Raw genomic sequence first — 14,462 nt, forward strand, 5'->3', positions numbered from 1 at the left:
TGGTTTTGGTTTTGGTTCTGTCATGTTCAGTTTCTGCTTTCCTTGTGTGTTTTCCTTGTCTTGTTGATTGTGACCCTGCCCTTCCTTGTGTTGTCCAATCAGTGCCCTCAGCCACTTGTGTCTGGTCCAGGTGTGTCTTGTTGCGTCATTAGTGTTGGTGTATTTAGTCTGCTGTCTCTCCTCTGTCTGTGTTGGTGCATTGTGGTATGTATGTTTGTCCTCATGTCATGCTGCCTGTTTTCTGTTCCCTCCCAAGTTCTAGTTCAAGTTTTGTTGCTGTCAGTTTTTTTGTTCCATCTTTTGTTCAAGTTCATGCTTTGTTTTATGTTTTTGAACTTTGGAACCCTCTTTGTCAATAGAAATTAAATCCCTTTATTTTTTGGACTACACCTCTGCCTTCCCGCATCTGGGTCCTAAAGCCCCCCGTTTTGACACCTCCGACCACCACCAAACATTCGCACCATCCATACACCAGTGTGAGTAGCACTGGAGGCAATACACAACTTAGGGAGAGCAGGGATCGAACAGACCTTCTGGTTACTGGACGACCGTCTTTACACCCTTAGCCACGGCCACCACCAAAGATGTACTGTACTGTAAAAAACGATTTTGTGTTGAGGTCATTTTTCTGCCACTAGATGGCATAATTGCATTTGTAAGACGTTGGTGGCAGCTCAGTGCATTTTTCTTTTCATATTAAGAGCTATCTAATCTTTAACATGAAGTAACTCGTAAATTCCTGTATCTATAATATCGTAAAATACAACTTGACCCAGGTCTCCACACATCTATGCATTATTAATACATTTATTACTGCAAAATTGCGTCTGCTGCGTTAAGTAAGGGTTGGTCATTAATCCCACGTTAAAAAAAATTGTGGCATTAAAGGAACTTTAAATTAACTCGTAATTCTGACATCCCTAATTTGTAGTAATAATTTTCGGACCATAAGAGGAAATAAAATGGTACCGTTTCACACAGCCACACTAGATGGGAATCATTACTCTCATGGACACTGGGTGCATCATCGACTCAAAACAAACACATGCTTCAATTCAATTCGACACCTCCTTTTTTCCCCTTATAGAAAAAAAAAAAGATAGCAGCTACGTAAAGTCATTCACATACAGACATGAAAGAATGAACTGCTTAGTCCATTTGAAGTCACTAACATTAAATGAAGTGCGAATGGATGTCACACAGTATAAAAGAGGCTCTTAAGCTTTTGTGGAGAAGTCAGCCTTTTCCAGTAGACACTCATGCTTGCTCCACTGTTAAGTGCGTCCATTAATTGTCCATCTCAGTTACTACTGTTTCTTTGTATTTTTTCTCACCCTTTTTCTTATGTTTGAACTCCAATTTCCACTTAACATATTGCACAAGCCTAGCGCAAAGTGCTCAAGTGTCTAACTGTGTTCATGAGTGGAATTTTCTTTCTTTTAGTGTTTTTGTAGGCAGGCGCAGTTAAAAAAAGGCCTTTTGTGCCATTGTGGAAGTAAACACAGCCAATTTGATTCCCAGGTGATCGAAGCAGCTCGTCTTATTCCTTTTAAATTCAGCACAGGAGAGTTGTGGACTTAATGGACTTGCTGGAGTCCGTGCGGGAGACAAAGTGCATTTATAAGGAACTACAAATAGATTTTCAATGGTGGATGACCTTCCACCCCCTGATAATATGTCTGTTTGTGACTTAAAAAAAACATGATAACAGCATTGCAGTCAATGTATTGATACCTGCTGCACCACAACTTAGACCTGGTTTCACCTGGTCTGCAATCGGCTAGCTTATGAAATTCTTTTTTTTTTTTTTTTTAGGTCAGTATTGTTCATTCGGTAATTTGACCGATTTGGCATGTCATCATCATTGCTCTCTCTTTATTTTATTATTTTTTTATTTTATTTTTTATTTTTTTTTTTTTTTTTTTTTTTTTGTGGGTGAGTATGTGTATGTGCGTGTCTGCGTGCGTGTGAGTGTGTATTCATTAGTTCACCTAAAACCTATTAAAAAATCCCATACCGTTCACCTAAACCGAACACTTCCAGCCAGAGTCGTGAGGCCGTCAGGAGACCCGAGGAAGGACCAAAGAAAGGAAAGTGAAACTCCTATGAAATTCTAAACAATAAAAAATGCTGCTTAAGAGTTGCGGTTTAAATCAGCTACTAATTGCCAAGAGAAAGTCAGTGGAGTAGCTTCTGTGGAAGTCACCCTCATTCAAATCAATAGGGAGGATTGGTCTGCTCAAGTCAACCTAACTTAATGTAATCTTTTAATATCTTTTGTCATTTTTTGTTTTAGTGTTGCCGATGCCGGTTCACATTTACATGCAATACGTGTGTTTGTGCATGTGGGTTGATTCAAGTGTTGTTTGTGTGAACACTCATACAAGAGACTGTCAAAAATAATAATAATCTGCTCCAGGCATTAAATGGAAAAAGGGGAAGTTGACCTGTAGTGTAAAGCAAGCCAAAGACTTTCAGTTTACACTTCAGACTAAGCTTTTTATTTCATGGCCATTACAGTGTATGCGCAGTGTTTCCCACGAGTTAGGACTTTTTTTTTTTTCTGGAGACTTTCTAACAAGTTGAACGGCTTAGTGTTTTTTTTCCTCCCCAATTTATACTCATAAGCTTAAATTCCGCAGCAGCAAGTCGAGCATGTTTTCACCCCGAACCTTGGACCAGCCGGTCCAACAAAAGTGTTTTTTTTTGTTTTTTTTAACGACAGCGTTCAGACAGGAACTCCGACGGTGCCGTAGCACTTTCTGCATCTGGCATCTCAACCCCGGGTGTGAATGTTTTTCAGCTCCAGCAGCAGAATGTAAGACTTTAAATGCCTCCATTAGAGCTCACGTTAACACACACTTCAAAACTGGTAAGGTCTTGATGTCAAACACAACCGTTGATTCTCAGCATGACCCATTCAACCGACAACAAACGACTTTGTGTGAGATTATAACTCAAAGCCATGCCCTCAAAGTCATATTCCAGTGAGTCAGAATTCATCTTGTAATTAGGGATTATACCACAATTTACACAACATGCTTTAAAAAATAAATAAAATTATAAAGTGTTGTGGCTGAGTTTTCTGAATAGAGGAATTACTGCGGCACAGGCAGTTACGGCTCATTGTGGGAGTCAAACCTTTAGAAATGAATGAAGTGTACGCTTGTTAGAAACTATCACTTGAGTCTTTCAAGATTATACGGGAAGGTTGAACGCAACCTGTCAACGGTGCTTCATATTTTTTTTTTTCTTCTTCACATAGCTAACAATAGAAATTGAAGACACTCACCATCATAAAACCTTTTTAAAAAGTGCACAGGCCATGTTTATTAATTTCAACAAAATTAACCTTCTCTTTATGTCCTTGTTTCCCAGTTATGCAAGCAAAAAAAACAAGTTTCACCTCCAAGTAAATGCCATTCTGATCAATAACAGCCTTTAATGCGAATGCTTTTTTCTTCATATACAGTATATATATATATATATATATATATATATATATATATATATATATATATATACAGACGCTCCCCACCTTTACGAACGAGTTACGTTCCGGACGATCCTTCGTAAGGTGAATTTGTTCGTAAGTTGCTTCAGTGCTATATTTTGTATTATAATTTATGTTTAAAGCCTATATAAGTATATTGAAGGTTTATATAAGTATGTTTAAGGCTTGTACAAGTAACCTGCATTGGTTTGTACTGAAAAAAACTTTTAATAAAATGGAGAGAATACGTACAGTACTGTACTGTACTACGTATGTTAGAGAGAGAGAGAGCGAAAGACACACACACAGTATGTACATGTACGTAATAAGATAAATAAAATGAAGTTTAACTTACTTTTGGAAGATGTACTCGATGCTTAAGGAGATGATGGAGGAGGAGGAAGAGGAGGATTTTATATCATGAGAGATTCTTCGTCGTCGCTGGAATCGGCTTCAAAAGTTATTTCCTGCTTCATGGGGACCGGCGTTTTCTTCCTCCTCCTCCTCGCCACGTTGCTCAGCCTCCAATGAGCTCTCACAGCGCCAAGCGTCGGTATTAGCGGCGGAAAGAAGCACTACGCGCAATACAAAATCTAACTTACAGCATTTCTTTCCGAACATTTTTCGACATACTGTACGCGCAGAAATGTTCGTATGTACCGTTGTTCGTAACTCGAATGTTCGTAAGTAGGGGAGCGTCTGTATATATATAAAATCATACTAATCATGGTGTCTAATCAGCATCTTGATATGGCACACTTGTGAGGTAAAATGGATCATCTCCGCGAAGGAGAGGTGCTCACTATCACAGATTTAGACTGGTGGCTACGTTTTGGCAGCAGGTTCTGGGCAATAACAGAAAGTAAATAAAGATGAGTTAACAGAGTTTAAACTTTTTTTTAATGCCTTAAAAATGTATCTTCTGAGTTAACACTTTCATTTTGACAGCCCTTATATATATATATATATATATATATATATATATATATATATATATATATATATATATATATATATATATATATATATATATTAGTGGTGTTAGAAAAAATCGCTTCGGCAATATATCACGATATTACAGCACGCAATTCTCGAATCGATTCAATACGCAGCCGAATCGATTTTTTAACATCACATTTTTATGGGAATATTCAACAAAATGTCTTACTTAGGGTTAGCATTCACACGTTATATTAATGGAATATTAAGACTTAATATTTGATTTCAGTGCTGTTCAAATATGAAACAGACTGTTTGTTAAATGCAGTGGCTTAATTATAAACCTGAATTTTCAGATAAATAAATACATTTTCATACAAATCTTACAGTTAATATGTACAAGTTTACTGATTTATATTTTCTAAATTTGAGTTTTAAAAAAAATCTAAATAATCAATTTATAGATTCGTATCGGGATTAATCGGCATCGAATTGAATCGTGACATATGAATCGTAATACGAATCGAATTGCCAGCTACTTGGCAATTCACACCCCTAATATATAAATATATATATATATATATATATATATATATATATATATATATATATATAATGGCGCGAAGATTGACAAATACGGACTATACGTAGATTTACTTTCAGTTTTACTTGATGCTTGTTGGAGAAATCTCAAGTAATTTGTGCGCGTTACAAAGCCAAATTCAAATAGCGTATTAGTTGCACGTCTTCGGCGTATCTTCTAAGAGTAAAATACCCTGGTCAAGTTCACTCCACAGTGCCTGGCAAATCCACTTTTCTGAAGTGTGCTGCTTGTGGGCGCAACTAAACAGTCTTTTATTCTAAATATACTTTGTATTTGATGATTTTACATTAATTCCAAGATTTTCCTCAAGTAAATATCTGTTATACGCTTTGAAGAAAAAAGTAGAAGCAGAAGTAGAAAAATGTAATTAATCGCAGAAAATTGTGCGATTTATTATTTGTAAAAATGAATTGCTTGACAGCACTAATAGATCGAGTATATAATTGTACAAAGAAGCTAGAGTGGGACATTTTTCTTCATTTTCCAACACCAACTATTAACCCAATTAACCTCCCCAATGTATTGAAAAGCCGTCCACAGTCACTGGGATGTTGAGCAGAATAAATTCAGATGCTTTGGGGACAAAGGGAGCGTTACGTTCCAGATACAGCGTCCAATTCGTCGCATTGAGAATTACCTGCAGTAAATGGAAGCTCGGAAAGGGTTGGGGGAGATAAAGTGTGAGTGGGCGAAAATAGAGGAATGCTCCCGCCGCTTGCCGATTTGTTATGCGAAATAACCGTCCATTATCTAGCTGGGCCAGGATGGTTTTGCACTGTGAGAGGAATGCTAAGGCACAGTGTGTGTGTATTTGGTGTGTGCGTCCGTTCTCACATGTAATTAACAAATAAAACCTTGTGGTTCATTAGGCGCGTATGTGCTGTTATGCATTCAATATTGCAGTATTGATCACCTGGACACCCCCTGCTCACCAGACTCCTGACACACTACATCCATCACGCCACCCACCTTCACCATATTTATAGAATTAATAATTAGCTGTAAGTGCAAGCCAACATCATTAGCATTTTTTTTTTTTTCGTTTCCACCCTTCCAAGCAGCCAAGCGTGGTAGTAACGATGCTCCCAGTTTGAAGCGACGGCTATTTAGACCAAGGACGGCACAAGAGAAACAGAGCAGGAGTAAAGGTTGACAGTTTAAAATGACAAAGAAAAATGGAAGCGGCGGAAGAATTGTGGGGGGGGGGGGGGGGGCTCAGCATAGTGTAACACGGAATGCAGGCAATAATGTCACCTTGGAATCATTCCAGTGTGATTAAATGGGCAGCCAAGCCGTTTCTCTGTGATGACAGTATCTGAAAACAGTCAATAAAATGGAATCCCAAGTCCGTACGTGCCCACTTGTTACATGCTTCAGATAGCTGCGACATATTTCCTCAAAGGAATGCTGGGTGGAATTGTAAAATCCAAGTGGAGAACGATTGCGACGTCACTAATTTCCCTTGTGGATCTGCAGTACTTAAAGGAGACAAATTAGGCACCGTTCCCAGTTGTCTTAATAATATGTATGAGACATGATTTCATATAAATACCCCAAGGATCATAATTGATTGAATTTACATCCTATTTCTTGTCTTGCTGAAATTAGACTGTTTGAGGCAGCCCGTTCTCTCACGCATACACCACATACATCCTGTATAATTTCTGCAGGGCTGATGCCGAGTCAGACTTTTATTAGCTGTTAGCAGTGGCGGAGCTGTGACGTTGTCGCTAGATTGGCCTCTACTTGCGGGAGCAGATCCCAGTGGAGAAAAAGCCAGAAACAACAATACAGTTCTAAGTTATTTTGAAGTGTGTGTGTGTGTGTGTTTTGGGAGTCTAGGTTTCAGTAAATAATACAGTAAACAACCCCCACCCCAAAATTGTGAGTTCTGTTCTTTTTTTATTATTCTGTTTTACTCAGCATCCTGTTTAATTTTGGATAAAATGTCACTGTCAGCCACTAGATGGCGGTACACTTGATTGACACTTTAAATTTGAAAGAAGGGTGAAAACAGGAAGTATTTCAAAATCATCCTAGTTTTTGATGAAGAAATTTGGATTATTGATGTATAGCGTGAGAAAGGTTACCTTTGTTAGTTTGGAAAATAAAAGATTTGTTTACTGTTAACGGAGAGATCAGCACACTGTAACACTGCAATATTTATATATTTGTCCACTGTGTTAGTATTTTTTTTTTAAGTGTGATTTTTGACATTTAAAAAAGTGCCATAAATGCTATAAAAACATGTACATTTAATAAGGTAAATATTTATATATTGCAGATTTAACTTATTGCTGGGGTGGTCTAGAATGTAGCTCACAATAGTACGGTATAGGCAAAAAAATTAAATAATACTTTTCACTAGAACAGGATTTTCACCCCTCTCACAACCGCCACATCAACAACTTGTCAGATCAATCACATGCCACTTATTAAAAGCTAATGTGAGCTAACTCTAATCTGTGCACTCAACAACATAATGCAGCTCTGCTTACCTTTTGATTTTGACATAACAGTAGCATAACACCTGTGGGGGATGTGGGGGGTTCTGCATAAAAGTGTTTCCAACAGTCCAGCTGGTGGACAGTTGCTGTATTTGAAAGTGGCTTTGGATCTTTGCCCAGCCTATCCTCCAAGTCATTGGCAGAGAAACTTGTTGTGGGTGTGATTATGTAAACTAACTTATTCCTCAATTTGTTCAAATAAAAGTTTGTGTGTGTGTGTATATATATATATATATATATATATATATATATATATATATATATATATATATATATATTCTAATGTGGGCTAAAAGCACGCTTAGCACACATGTAGCATGGCCTGTAGAGTAAAAGTCACCCGGATGTTTACCGTCCAGTTAGGGACCGTCCACAACTTACATTTCCAGAGTGAACAATGTCAATAGTGACTTGACTGGTATTTGGAGCGTCTGTAACATGCAACTTGCAGACGGTCCCCAACTCCGACTTGCTATGAGCCGACCAGCTGAATAAGTTGTCATCGGCCACTTTCATCCCCACTTTCGGCTGTGGACACAAATCTTTGGCGAGTCATCAGTGGCTGTACTCCTTTTGAAGAAGTGCTTCTTTGCTATAGGGCGGAATTTCACGTTTGATGTCCGCCGTGGGACGCAATCATTCCTGGTGAGTGTCTTTGTTGTCATTAGTGGCCATGTCATATGTCTACGTCACGAGGATCACGTGACTGTTCAAAATGGCCGATACTGTACTTAATGCAAAAATATTCACAAAAAGTGCTATAAAATCATAATGGCGTAACATAAATTGCCATTTTTTCAGGGAAGAGTTGAAATTAACCATTTCACACAATAGTTGGTTTGTTTTTCATAAGTATTGTATTCCTTTAAGAGAAATCTAATTTTAAACAAGAAGTAACTTGCGAACTTCTTCACATTTAAAAATTTTAAAATACAACTCCAGTCCCCCGCGACCCTAGTGAGGAAAAGCGGCCAAGAAAATGGATGGATGGATGGACAACTCCAGTCCCCACAAATTTAATGCAGTATATTTAAATTTATTACAGCTTAATTGTTGTTGTTTTTTGTTAAGTTCTTGGATGCGCTGTGACGCCGCAAGTGAATACATCGACACTTTCACTTTAACCCTTACAAGTTATTTTGTGGAGTTGATGGGTAAAACATGCTTTACAGCTAAAGATCAAGTGGCTTTGGGTTACTCCAAGTGACAAGACGGCGTCCATTTGGCTCTTGGGTGAGAGCCCATGGGCACCCAGTGCCGCTGCTTCCCTTTGGGTGCCCTAAGCTTAAAGGTGTGAGTTTTATTTGTAATTTTTTTCGCAGGATGCATTTCTCATGCAACAATAATTTTGTTATAGTTTGCATGGCTTAAAGACCAAACCTTAACCTTTTGTTGCGCCACAGACTGGTTCAAACCACTCGCAGACCAGCAATCATTCGCAATTCACACGGGTTAGAGTGATCAAAAGATGACACGATGGATTGCTGCTTTGGTCTGGTGGCTGCACGGCTACTTAGTAGCGGCTAAACTGCTAATGCTACGTCGGCAGCCCGTGCATGTTTTCCACATGTTGCTCCACTAGCTTGTTCAAATGATTCAACAGGATTGTTGTGTTAACTGTTTTTGAGTACTTACCTTGTACAACGTCTTCATTTATTTTATGAGATACCACCTGAAAAACGAGGGGGAAGAACAATCTTGTCGAAACTCCCAAGCAAAGCAAGCTAACCAGATCGTACCTTATAAACGGGTAGCCGGGTGAAGCCGAGCAATGTCAAGCAATGCCGCATGCTCACGTTGCGGTAGTTGAGACGATGCACTGCTCATTTCCATTCAGATCGGGAATACTCGCGGAGGTGCTTCATACTCGCGACTGCATTTAGATTTTTCCACGGCAATTTTCTTCGCAATGGGCCCAAAGAAAGACAACAGTGCCAGTGGCAGCAAAGAAAAACATACAGTGCTACGAACCGCAGTGGAATCAGGAAAGAGATTATCGCGCCGTTGTGACTACCGTGACTACTTCTGTAAATACTGGCACGAGGAACAGCCCCCCCCCCCCCTTAGCTGTTCAACAACGTGCCCGACGTTAAACAACGCTCGCAAGGACCGCTTAGTAGTCTAACAATATGCCCTATGTAAAATACGCAAACTCAGCACTGAACAGCATTTATCATCCACTCATGCCATCACACCACAACAACAAAAAAGGTAAGATATTTTTTTTATTGTTTAAATAGTGTACAGGGTGTAAATGTAAAAAACATAAATATAAATTAAAATAGGAATTTTCTGTTTTTTGAGCTTGGTAACGGATTAATTGCATTTACATTATTTCCTATGGGGAAAAATGTTTCAGAGGTTGAACAATTCGGACTTTGAACACTTCGCAGGAACGAATTATGTTCAAACTCCGAGGTACCACTGTATACAGTATATATATATATATATATATATATATATATATATAATTTCATATATAATTTCTTATATGGAGAACAAATCAAGTTTACCGAAATGGATTGTGTTAGCCCTTTAAGGTTCACTGTATTTATCTTGTACAAAAAATGCATCAAGTTAACTATACAAAGCTATTGCTTGTTACACCAGCACACTTTGGCTTGTCAGCTGTTATGTGAGTGAACACAACATACTCATGCATTATGCAGGAGAAAGACAAGCACTATGATGCTGATGATGATGATGATGATGATGATGAAGATGAACGTGTTCAGGCTGCGTTATTAGCAACAATCCACAACAGTGTGGTGTTTTGTCAGCTATAATGACTCCATGCTCATCTGTTGAGAAGACAGACATGACAGTTCGGGTAAACAGTACATTTAGGAGTCTGAAACATGCCGGGCAAAACAATCAAAACTTGCATCATCCCATATGACGGAAAATATAAGCATGTAGCATTGAAATACGCTCTTTGTGAGATTTTAAACAGCATAGTGTATGTTCTCATTTTTTCACGCAACAGTGACTTGAAGGTGATCTAATTAAGCCAAGGGGTAGATGTAATTACATGCAACCTTCATCCGTCCTGTTGTCTATTGTTATGGCCACTTGCTGCCCATGGTCAAAGCCATTGTATAATGCAGCTGGGAAATAGACACCATTTGTATTAATAAACATGCAGTATATTTCTGCCCAAAGCCTATCTTATCTTTCCGTGCGTATGTGTGTGTAGATCCCATTAGGGTCTCATCACTTAGTTTGATAATGGAAGGTTATAAAATAATTATTCACATGAATAATGAACGCCTCCTTGTGTATTTTACATGAGCAACAAATTCAAGTGGAATTTTTTATTCACTGGCGCTACATGTGCTCCTAATGAAGCTGAAGATTGCTATTCAGGTGAAAACAACCATTTTAGAGAATGTTCTTCAAAGGCTAAAAGCGGATTATCTCTTCAAGGTTTTACTTGCACTTTCCAACAACCTTGCACTTTAGTATTAGCAGGAAAGGTTTTATGACTGAAAAAGGCTTCTTAGAGCACACATTTGGATTTTTTTTTGTTTTTTATCCGCCATTTCTGGATTCATATCAGAAGACCTTCATCCACAATAATGATGATGTTCTAAACTTTTTAGGTCTTTGACCTGTCTGAACGAGAAATGAATGGATGTAGTGAATATCCTGATCCATTCTGCAATTAGTGATGAAACTGTCAAACATGACCTACTGGTACAAGACGTGCCAGCCCCTGGAGTGACTCACAAGGTCACACCCCTTTACCATCGCAGTAAGGGTCAGGTCTATAAACACACTTTTAAAATCATACAAACATGTTTTAAAGCAAAATGTATTAACTTTTAGTTTTTGTTGATTATGGCGGCGCCATATGGACAAAAGGGCTAGTGTTTTGCCTAAAGGAAGACCACATTTCCCATGAGGACCAGCGGATAGCGTCGTTTTTTTAGCTCACGCCATTGAGTGAAAGTTGGGGCCAATGTTGTTCCCTGTCTGTCATTTTATCCGGTAGCCTTACAATTTCTTTTTTTTTGTCTCCTTTGACAAAACTTTTCATTTATTTCAGTTGTGACGTCTGCCGTAAAGCAGTCGGCACATTTGTAGTTTTTGTGTGTGGCAGGTTTCCTGCCACCTCCCTCACTTTTACTTAGTGCCAATACAAGCAATACAGACCCCTCAAGCCATGACAAAGGTACCATTCAACTAGTTGTAAGTTGATGTTTCATCACAAGAGTTATGAAACTATTTGAAGGTTGAAAAATTCCTTAGTGTTGTTTCTAGAACATAATATATTGACAGACAGCAAGAGCAATGGAAAAGAGAAAATTGGGCAAACAGGGTTACAGTATACAATCCCTCTTTGATTACAGTAAACAAATACCATTTTCCAAATCACCCAATGTACATCAAAAATCCTGCCCAAATATGTCCATTATAAAATGAACCTACAATTAAAAAAAAAAGAAGGATGGAAGAGGATCTGACATTCGATAATATTCAGCAAAAACTAGGCTTAGCTAGAAATACTTCCTGTTTTCACTCTTCTTCTTTCAGCTTTAGTGTCAAATATAATAGTATCCTGCCATCTAGTTGCCGATGGTGGCACTACAAGGCCGAACAAAAGAGAGATGAAAATTGTGCACAAAAAATAAATAAATAAATCTGGGAACCTGCGATAAAGTGGGTTTGACCGCATTTATTTACATTCTATAAATGGCATTTCAAGTAACTTCAATGCGGAAAAGTTATATTAGATGGATGAGTAAATTGAGGTATGATTGGTCATGGTGCAATTTCAACTCCTAAGTCCAGGCACCAGTGTATTTGCAATTGTAGTACTGTCTACCAATGATAATAGCCGAAAGTAACTTCTTAAGTGTGTCAGTACCTTAATGCTATTAATGTAGCGTATGTTAACTTTGAACGAGACAATCCTACAAAAAATATCAAACTGTAATAAATGAGCTCCACAGGGGATCTCACATGCACACAGAGAAGCAATATTTTCTTTTCACTTTTATTGGTCCATTAGTGGGGGAGTTTCTCTCTACTCCTGCCTGGACCTGCTAATGGCTGTGTTATTGTAAATTAATAATGTTGTTTACAAACTCGTCAAACCTAGAGAACATGATCGTGGTTTTGGATCAATAGAACAGAGTTTCCACAGATACGAGCAGCACGCATAGAATATCTTTACACTGGTGTTGTGTGACATAACCACATTTTCTTTACGTGATCGTGGTCTATCTTATTGGTCACAATTAATGATGTGAAGATGAAATTTATGTATTCATTTCTAGTTGTTTTTTTAATCAGGGAATCAATCAATTAACTGTGACTCTATAGAAAACTTCTATGAGAGAAGCTCTAAATCAGGACTGTTTGAGTTATGGCAGGGTCCAGCGATGGAGGTCACTGATAAGAAATGTTATCACACAAGCTGTCACCCATGGCAGCCATTTGCTGTTCGTAATTAATCACCAGCAGGAGCTAATACATTCATTCCACCAAAAAGGGATTCATCGTCTTGGACCCTCCAAAGGTCAAATTCCGAAAGAGGCTTTGACTTTTGGAGCTCTGATTTTGTAGGATGTCAATATTAGTTCATCACTATGCATAGATTCAACCACTTTCTGCCGCAATTGACTTGCTTAAAGATCTTTAAAGCAATGGTGGGACTTGATTAAAAATAATTAATTGCATTTAATCGAATAACAACATTGGACACAGGAAGCTATGTTTTTCAGCGCAAATACACTTCAGTCAACGAGTAGACATAGATGTGATCTTAAACAATAGTTGTCAAGTCAACATTTTCTTTTTAATAATGTTCTTTACACAAGCATTCTGTTTAATATTGTGTTTGTGGAATGTGAAGTAAGCAGCAAAATCCACTCGTTTTCATCCATCTCTGGGGGGCGGCCATTTTGTTTTGTACTGCCACTTGCTGTTGACTGACAATGAGATCATAGTTGCTTAGGGCTCAGGAAACAACAAATGACAGCTTACCCGTTTTCCGAGTTTGGTCATGTGACATTTGCAAGCTGAGTCCTTAGGCACTGTGATGTCATTTTCAGTCGACCACAAGTGGCAGTACAAAACAAAATGGCCACCCGTGAGACAGACAAAAACAGGTGGGTTGCTTAATTGCTGCTTAATTCATATTCCACAAACACAATATTAATCAGAATACTGTACCATGTTTAGAATAGAGGGGGCGCATAGAACAAATTTTTGCAAATAATTGTTTTGACTTGACTTCCATTTTAAGTTTAGAACAGTTGCTGAATGTCAAAACAAATCAACAAGAAACATTTTTTTAGATGAGTGAGCCTCATGCTAATAATAATAATCCTATTTGCTTCTCTTAACAGTTTGACTTCATTTGCAAGAACTTAATCACTGACTCATTATCCTTATTTCTTCTCCTCATTTGGCCATTTACTGAGAAATTAGCCTGGTCAATGCTAACGTTAGCTCGTTTCTATTTGCTGCGACATATTTTGCAAAGTAATAATGTAGGCTTGAAGTACTTCTGGAATAATCAGTCATTGTCTGTGACAGAAATTTGGGGAGCAGAGAAAAGTTCATGTTAAAGTTTTTTTGTTCGTTTTTTTAACTCTAAATTAACACATTAAACTCCCAGCCCTACTTTAGAAATACCTCAGTAGAACTATTACGGTCATACTGTCTAGACATATTTAATACGTCTGAAAGAACGATGCTAAAACATGCAGCGATTCATTCCTCGTTGCGGGAATTGCAAATGACATCTCTTTGATTTGACCTCTCCGAGGTGAGGATTAAAGGTCAGAGGAGAGGAAAGACTGTGGAATGTTCATGCATCGATTTCCCTTCCTCCATCACTCCTTTATCTGCCACTCAAGATGGATGGGGAGGGGGTTTGGTGACTGGGACGCGGTGTGTCACTCAGTGG

Source organism: Vanacampus margaritifer, chromosome 2, assembly GCF_051991255.1.
Source record: "Vanacampus margaritifer isolate UIUO_Vmar chromosome 2, RoL_Vmar_1.0, whole genome shotgun sequence".
Taxonomy (NCBI): Eukaryota; Metazoa; Chordata; class Actinopteri; order Syngnathiformes; family Syngnathidae; genus Vanacampus; species Vanacampus margaritifer.